This window comes from Lepus europaeus, chromosome 16 (assembly GCF_033115175.1).
Source record: "Lepus europaeus isolate LE1 chromosome 16, mLepTim1.pri, whole genome shotgun sequence".
Lineage (NCBI taxonomy): Eukaryota > Metazoa > Chordata > Mammalia > Lagomorpha > Leporidae > Lepus > Lepus europaeus.
In genome coordinates, this window is record NC_084842.1 from 34332937 (window position 1) to 34342839 (window position 9903).

Here is a 9903-nt window from a genome sequence, read left to right on the forward strand (position 1 = left end):
TATACAGTCAGACCAAAAATAAGAAAAGGGAATTAGAAAACTAAAAAATGCCATTGGGAATCTACAGGATACTCTCAAATGACTCAACATATGGGTCCTAGGATTTCCTGAGGGTGTGGAAAGAGAGAAAGGATTAGAAGGGCTTTTTAGTGAAATAATAATAGAAAACTTCCTTAATTTGGAGAAAGAAAGGGACATCCAAGTACAGGAAGCACGTAGAACACCTAACAGACATGACCAGAAAATATCTTCACTGCAATACATTGTAATCAAACACAGCATAGTAAAACATAAAGAAAAGATTCTAAAATGTACATGAGAGAAATGCCAGATTACTTTCAGAGACTCTCCAATTAGACTCACGGAGGACTTCTCATAAGAAACCCTATAGGCTAGGAGAGAATGGTAAGATATATTTCAAGTCTTAAGAGAAAAAAAAACTGTCAACCCAGAATAATATACCCTGCAAAGCTCTCATTTATGAATGAAGGTGAAATAAAGACCTTCCATAACAAACAGAAATTGAAAAAATTTGTCATCACCCATCCAGCCATGCAGAAGATGCTTCAGGAGTGCTACACACAGAATCACAGAAACATGGTCATCACTGCAAAGGAAAGTAATGGAAAAAATCTCCCAGTAAAAAATATAAAGGAGGGGCCAGCGCTGTGGCGCAGTGGGTTAATGCCCTAGCCTGAAGCGCCAGCATCCCATATAGGCGCTGGTTTTAGTTCTGGCTGCTCCTCTTCTGATCCAGCTCTCTGCTATGGGCTAGGATAGATGTAGAAGATGGCCTAAGTCCTTGGGCCCCTGCACCCACGTGGGAGACCTGGAAGAAGCTCCTGGCTCCTGGCTTCAGATCGGCGCAGCTCCGGCCATTGCAGCCATCTGGGGAGTGAACCATCAGAGGGAAGACCTCTCTCTCTCTGACTTTCAAAGAAATAAATAAATCTTAAAAAAAAAAATAAAGGAAATCCAAAGTAAAAAAAATTTGGAATATTTTTGGAAAAATGGCAGGGCAAAGTCGTTACTTATCAATAGTCAACTTGAATGTAAATGGCCTCAACTCTCCAGTTAAAAGACAGAGACTGGCTGAATGGATTAAAAAACAAAACCCATCTATTTACTGCCTACAAGAAACACATCTCACCAACAAAGACGCTTGCAGACTGAAAGTGAAAGGATGGAAAAAGATATTCCATGCCAACAGAAACCAAAAAAGAGCTGGTTTAGCCATCTTAACATCAAACAAAATAGACTTTAACACAAAAACTGTTAAAAGAGACAAAGAAGGGCACTATATAATGATTAAGGGATCAATTCAACAGGAAGATGTCATTATTATAAACATATATGCACCTAATTACAGGGCACCTGGCTATTTAAAAGAAATGTTAAGGGACCTAAAGGGAGACATACACTCAAATACAATAGTAATGGGGGACTTCAATACCCCACTTTCAGCAATGGAAATATCAAACAGACAGAAAATCAACAAGGAAACACCATCAAATTATTAGAGAACATTGAGGAAACAATGCCAGAGGCACAGACAATTAAAGCCAAAATTAATAAATGGGATTACATCAAATTGCGAAGTTTCTGTACTGCAAAAGAAACACTCAGGAAATTGAAGAGGCAACCAACAGAATAGGAGAAATTATTTGCAAAATATGCAACTGATAAAGGATTAATAACCATAATCTATAAAGAGATCAAGTAATTCCACAACAACAAAACAAACAACCCAGTTAAGAAATGGGAAAAGAACTTAAAACAGACATTTTTCTAAAGAGGAAATCCAAATGGGCAACGGACACATGAAAAAATGTTCAGGACCACTAGCCGTTAAGGAAATGCAAATCAAAACAACAATGAGGGGTCAGTGCTCTGGTGTAGCAGGTAAAGCCGCCGCCTGCAGTGCTGGCATCCCATATGGGCATTAGTTCAAGTCCTGGCCGCTCCACTTCCAATCCAGCTCTCTGCAATAGCCTGGAAAAGCAGTAGAAGATGGCCCAAGTCCTTGGGCCCCTGAATCCACATGGGAAGACCCGGAGGAAGCTTCTGGCTCCTGGCTTAGGATCGGTGGAACTCTGGCCATTGCAGCCAATTGGGGACTGAACCAGTGGATGGAAGACCTCTCTCTCTCTCTGCCTCTCCTTCTCTCTGTGTGTAACTCTGACTTTCAAATAAATAAATAAATCTTTAAAAAAAAAAGAATATGAGAAGAGCATCAATATTTGAAGAAATATTTCACAAGAATTTTCCAGAATCCACGGTCACAAAAAATAAAACTGAAATTGAAAAGGAAATAAAAGACCTTATAATCCACCAGAGAAAACATGCAGGGGGTTGGTATTGTGGCATAGCAGGTGAAGCTACCACCTGCGTCATCAGCATCCCATATGGACACTGGTTCAAGTCTCCAGGGCTCCACTTCCAATCCAGCTCCCTGCTAATGTGCCTGGGAAAGCAGTGGAAGATGCCCAAGTGCTTGGATTCCTGCATCCACATGGGAGACCTAGAAAAAGTTCCTGGTTCCTGACTTCGTCCTGGTGCAGCCCCTGACCATTATGGCCATTTGGGTAATGAACCAGCAGATGGAAGATGATTCTCTCTCTCTCTCTCTCTCTAACTGTGCCTTCCAAATAAAATGTATCTTCAAAAAATGCAGAATAAGACACAATTAGAATGACAGATATATTCTTAAAAGCTAACACACAAATACATATGAAAATGTTGAGAAAAATAGCAATGAATCTAACATCAATTCTCCAGTAGATCTTTTCCAAAACATAACAACACATACTTTTGATGAACAAACACTAAGAGCATCATGCCCATCAAAGGAATATTTAACAGATGGACTTTGAGAAAATGTGAAAAGCAAAAAGTACCAGTTACGGTAAATCAAGAACATGGTAATTATACAAGTACTCCAAAGAAAAATGTTTCTGCAGGGATAATGCAAAATTTGTGTTATTAAGTTAAGTAAAACTCAAATAATGGACAAGAGCAGGTGAATAGGGTTAAAATGTTCTCGGGACCATGCATCATCAGGAACTTTCTTGGGTGCTGGGAATATAGCTCTGGAGAAAAACAAAAATCTCAGCAAATAGAGCTTATATTCTTAATACCTCACATTCTTTTTTTTTTTTTTATTTGACAGGTAGAGTTACAGACAGTGAGAGGGAGAGACAGAGAGAAAGGTCTTCCTTCCGTTGGTTCACCCCCCAAAATGGCCGCCACGGTCGGCACTGGGCCATCCTCCACTGCCCTCCAGGGCCACAGCAGAGAGCTGGACTGGAAGAGGAGCAGCCAAGACTAGAACCTGGCGCCATATGGGATGCCAGCGCTGCAGGTGTGGAGGATTAACCAAGTGAGCCACAGCGTCTTCCCAATACCTCACATTCTTAACTACTAATTTAAGAATCATTAATGTAAGTATCTGTTACAAATGCATGGTAATATTTCTTAATTCATACCAATTTTTTGGACCAAAGAAAAAATAATAAAATGAGAAAAAAGACAAAAAGGTCAATTAATTTTTAAAAAGCATAGAAATACATCATTCATAAAGTGCAAAGTTCGGAGATGCAAGTTCAAGCACATTGATAATCACTGTAAGCATGAAGTAGAAGAGAGTTTATCAGATTTTATTTTTAAAAGCCAGCTTTATGCCATTGAAAAGTCACACCTAAACAAGGAATGAAGTAAGGAAAGAAGGAAGAGTGATGAAAATTATAAACCAAAGGACTTTACATCTGCTGTTGTCCATTAGTTTATAGCTCAGACTGCCTGTGGCAGGGAAGCCATTCTCTTATGATTAGTAGGTTATTTTGTTTTTAATCTGATTTCCAAAAACTTGTCTTTTTTCAATGACAGGAAATTTACTGTCGATCTTCCCACAAGAGATATGACAGATTTACTTCTGTGAGTCTCAGTCTTAAAGGTGTGTAATAGTTTTCTGACACTAGTTTTTGAGTCATAGCCTCAACTTATGAAGTTAGACATTGCTTTTTCTTACTTCAACACTCTGAAAGCTTTTACAAATTATTATGTGAGGCATGACTAAATGAGCTAACAAATACATACTCTTACACGTAAGTTTTCTCTGTACCATTCAGTGTTGTAAAGTGTACACTGTAGACATCTCCACATAACAGGAAAACTGTGTAGAGGGCACTATTACTTGTTTTCCCCAGCTACATCACCAGAGGGCACCAAAGGACTACTGACAGAAAAGACCACTACAATGATTCTTCACGCTGGGTTTTTTTTTTTTTTTTTTTCCTCGAGAATTTCACAAGAACAGATCTGGCCAGTGTGAAGAATTTCCACTTCCTAAAAGCAATGTGAAGTACAATGGCTCAAGGTTTAGTTTCTGGACAGTGAGACAAAGGCTCTTTTGTATTATTATAATAATATAATAAGCTTATTACAATAATATAAAAGCCTTTGGTTTGGCTCTTTGGTATTATTATTATCCTTATTATTATTGGAAACAAATAAACGTTAGAGCCAAGAAACTATTCTTAGCTTACATTCATGAAAATTACTTACCCTCTAGTGATTTTGCAGACTGCATTGGCTTAAAAATTATTTTGTAACCTATTGTATATTCTATGAACAGATAGAGGTGAAAAGCCTGGTGAAAATGTTAAACACACATTGTGGCCGGTGCCGTGGCTTAACAGGCTAATCCTCCACCTTGTGGCGCCGGCACACTGGGTTCTAGTCCCGGTTGGGGCGCCGGATTCTATCCCAGTTGCCCCTCTTCCAGGCCAGCTCTCTGCTATGGCCCAGGAATGCAGTGGAGGATGGCCCAAGTCCTTGGGCCCTGCACCCGCATGGGAGACCAGGAGAAGCACCTGGCTCCTGGCTTTGGATCAGCGAGATGCGCCGGCTGAAGCGGCCATTGGAGGGTGAACCAATGGCAAAAAGGAAGACCCTTCTCTCTGTCTCTCTCTCACTATCCACTCTGCCTGTCAAAAAAATAAATAAATAAATAAATAAATAAAATAAACACACATTGTGTACACTTGTTAAAATGTCATGCTGTACCCAAAGATATGTGCAACTCCTAAATGTTAATAAAAAAAAAAAAAGTTAATGTTTGAGATGGAAATGCTAACTAACCTGATTTAATTATCATCCATTGAATACATGTACTCAATTCTCACACTTCACCCCATAAATATGTACAGCTAAAATGATAAACTAATCTCCCTACAGATGCAGGGGTGGTGCAACGTACACAAATTAATAACAGAAAAAAGGAACATATGATTATCTCAATATGTGCAGAAAGGGCATTTAATAAAACCCAACATCATTTAATGTTAAAACCTCAACAAATTAGGTAAAGAAGCAACATACCTCAACATAGTTGATATCATATATAATAAACCAATAGTAAAACCTTACTGAATGGGCAAGAGCTGAAGACTTTCTAAGATCTAGAACAAAACAAGATTGCCCAATTTTACTACTTTTGTTTCTCCATAATAGTGGAACTCTTAGAGCAATCAAGCAAGAGAAATAAATAAAAGCCATCTAAACTGCACAAGAGAAAGTCAAATTGTCACTGTTTGCAGATGACATAATCTTATGTAAAGAAAACTCAGCAAAATTGCAGGACACAAAGTTAACGTACAAAACCCAGTAGCATTGCCTTGGAGCCAGGATTTTCCTTCCTCCCAATATCCAAAAACCTCCCTCTCCTATCTCTTTGCAGTATCACCTTCTGAGAGACCTCCCAGAACCACTTTAAACTAACACCCAAGTGTTCCTCATTGCTTTCCTCTATTTTTCCTCGTAATATTTATAATATTATGTGAGGTATACTCTGATTACTCATGTGTCCATTAGATGTTCTCTCCATCACCCTGTAAGTTCTGTGAGAACAAACGTTTTCCCCCTCTGTAGTTCCTGCTATCTCTAGTACAACAATGCTGGGCAAAGAGGAGCACAATACATACTTGTTGAATAATGTGTACATACCAAGAAGACAATGATTTACCATATTGCTTGTAATTCACCTGCCACATAGTTCACCAGGAAATTGTAGCTGTTATGCATTTTTGTGGGGCTGGAGCTGTGGCACAACAGGTTAAAGCCCTGGCCTGCAGCGCTTGTATCCCATATGGACACTGGTTCAAGTCCTAGCTACTCCACTTCTAATCCAGATCCCTGCTATGGTCTGGGAAAGCAGCAGAGGATTGCCCAGGCCCTGAGGCCCCTGCACCCATGTGAGAGACCCAGAAATTCCTGGCTCCTGGCTTCGGATCAGCAAAGCTCCGGCCATTCTGACCATCTGGGAAGTGAACCAACAAATGGAAGACCTCTCTCTATTTGTGTGTGTGGGCTGAGTGCACCAAGAATGCACAAAACATACTGATATAGATCAATTATCTTTCATAAATTCTCCTGGACATTTTTTCGAAGATTTTATTTATTTGTTTGAAAGGCACAGTGACAGAGAGAGATCTTCCATGCACTGATACACTTCCAAAATGATCTCAGTGGCTGAGGTTAGGCCAGGTAGAAGCCAGGAGCTTCTTCCAGGTCTCCCACATTGGTGCAAGAGCCCAAGGACTTGGGCCATCCTCCACTGCTTTCCCAGGTGCATTGCAGGGAGCTGCTTCAGAAGTGAAACAGCCGGGTCTTGAATTGGCACCCGTACAGATGCTAGTATTGCAGGCAGTGACTTTATCTGCTATGGCACAACACGGGTCCCTGCTGGACATGTTTTACTTCCTATTAGAAGGGCTCTTTTCTGGGAGAGAACTGACCAGCACAGGAGAATCTGGACGTGGAGGGGTATGTTCCACTAGCATTGTTTGGCAGTCCCAATCATGTAGTGCAACGTATCTGTCTCCTTTTATAAAAACTTTGCTGACATGTCCCCACACTTAAGCACTTAATGCAGCACTCAAAAAGAAAGGGATGAGGCAGGTTTTTTGCTTAGTGGTTAAGACACTGCTTGGGGCAACGCAGCCCACACTGAGTGCCTCAGTTTGAGTTCGGGCTCTGATCTCAATTTCAGTTTCCTGTTAATGTGCACCATAAGAGGCGGCAAGTGGTGGCTCAAAGGGTTCGGTACTTGCCACCATGTGGAAGACATGGGCTGAGTTCCTAGCTCCTGGCTTTGGCCTGTTTCAGCCCCAGCTGTTTTGAGCATTTGGAGACAGAATGAGTGGATGGAGATAGCTATCTTTTCTTTGTCTAATACATTTTTTTAATGTGTTAAAAAAAAGCAGTAAAAGTCATCTGTGAAATTGGAACATGTGACAACTTTTCCAAGTTTTTCCTTAGGGTCTGAGAAACTTACCAGCCGACAGATCACAGAATGGTCAATAACATTCAATGAAAATCAGCCACCCTAAGCCCAAGCACCCTGTATAAGTTACTTGGACAAGTGAAGTTCCTTGGTATTTTCATGTAGGGCAAGGATTGTCAACCATCTGTGAAGTTAAACTTCCTTGCTAAATCCATCTGTAGAATTTTGGCAAGGTGATTTGATGTGACCAGTGACATGTTATACCCTTGTTTCCAATTCATGTTAATATTTTTATTCTTTGACTGACACTGCAATTGTTTTTTACTTCATTTCTGAACTTTCTAGGACAACTGGGGCAATTTAAAAGGCAGGGCTGTTAGACTCCCCACTTGAGTAGAAAACAAGCCTCGTCCCCACTGACAGTACAGAGTGTTTTGAGGAGCTCTCTGGGTTACCATACCTCAACACAAGGTGTAAGCACTACAGGTGCTGGGACATGGGCAAATGAGTAATATAAAACTGAGGAAGGCTGAAGAAAGCCTATGAACTGTACCAACGCCAGTTTCTAGGTTTTAATACTGATGTACACATTCGATGTCACCATGAGGGAAAACCAGGCAAAGGGATACATGGGACCTCTTAATGCTATCTTTACAGATTCCAGTGAACCAGTAAGCATTTTTCCAAGAACCAATAAATGACCATTTTTTTATGAAGCAAGCTTTATTTTTTTTAGATTTTACAAATGGCCCCAGTGGCCAGAGCTGGGCTGATCTGAAGCCAGGAGCCAGGAGCTTCTTCCAGTTATTCCATGGGGTACTGGGGCCCAACCACTTGGACCATCTTCCACTGCTTTCCCAAGACATAGCAGAGAGCTAGATCGGAAGTGGAGCAGTTGGGACTCAAACTGGCGGCCATATGGGATGCCAGTGCTGCAGGTGGAGGATGAACCTACTGCGCCACAGTGCCAGCTCCAATAAGTGATTTTAAATGACACAGAATCTCCTTTCCACCCACCATCCTCTTTTAAATTTGAAATTATTGTTAAGTTACTTAACAAAAATGTATTTCTAATTAGTAGAAACAGGTAGACAAAGGGAAAGTTTTAGGATACTTAGTAATATTTCTTTCTTGGAATGATTCTCAAGAATTGTTAAGTAGAAAAATGATCAATAGAGGAAATAATAATGTAATACTCAGATTTTTAAATGAAAATAAACATTTAGAATTGGTAGAAAAGAAAAATATTATGTTGAGGGGCAAGCATCGTGTGCAGCAGTTAAGTTGCTGCTTGGAATTAACATATCCCATTATCGGAGTGCTAAGGTTTGAGTCCCAGCCCCACTTCCAATTTCAGGTTGCTGCTAATGTGCACCCTAGGAGGCAACAGGTGGTGGATCATGTACTTGGGTCTCTTCCACCCACATGGGAGAGCTGGTTGGAGTTCCTGGCTTATGGCTTCAGGCTAGCCTGTACTTAGCTATTGTGGGCACAGGGGAAGTGAATCAGCAAATGGAAGATCTCTCTTCACCTATCTCTCCATCTCCCTCTCCCATCTCTTTGCCTTTAAAAGAATTTTTTAAAAAAAATTTTAGATAAGAATTTAAAAGATACTGAGTAAATATTCATCTAACTAAATTTGTTGCTTTATAGTTGAATATGAAGACTTGGGGATCAGTTAAACTATCAATCCGTAAAAGTTACAACTCATTTCAGATGGAGTTTCTTCAGGTTCCTTTTCACTTTGATTAGGATTGTAAGAAATCACCCTGACCGTTGTACCTTCCTGGCTTCAGAGAATGGCCCTGCTGTTACAACAGAGGATTCTGTGTTTTTCTTAGCTCAGCACCAATGGCAATGTTGAATATTTTCTGAACCTTTTCTCATCACACCCTTGTTTGCCTGTTTCTATAAAACTCCAAGCCACTTCCCTTAGCTTGAAGACACTCTTCTGCAAAAATGAATGTTCTTCCTATTGCAACAGCCAGAAGAAAATCATCTCTCATTTTGTATTTTACACCAACTTCTAGTTTAAGTTTTGCTATTTCCTGTTTTTTCTCTGGACCTTTTGGTGTGACACAGTTAAAAGAAGGAAACACTTTTCCAAATTTTTAGGATTATTAATAAATTAATCTAGACAACTGAGCTAAGAAATGAATTTTACCCATTACCAGAAAAAAAATAAGTATGCTATTCAGAGTATGTGTGTCTTTAAATTAATGCAAAGACACTGGGTTAAGAATTGCTTTGCATAATGTGAAACAACTATACAACTTATAATTATTTGTAAAAGAAAAAGCATGTGCTTTGCCAAGAGACTCTATATGTCCTGTTTAATTCCAGGGTTAAAGGCTTTACCATTACATTCCCTATTGCCATTAGACAAGTTACTTACCTGTGGTTACATCTACTTTCTTGTTTTGAAAAAAGAAACAATAATAAGACCTAATGTTGTGAGCACTAAATATAGGCAAAGCACACATAACAGTGCAAGGCACATCTAACTCAACTGTATCAAGCAAAATACTCCAGCAAGTTATTCTGTTAGGAAACTGAATCTAACTTACCCAAGTTCACAAAGCTAGAAAGTGGCACTATCAGAATCCATACATAGATATTTC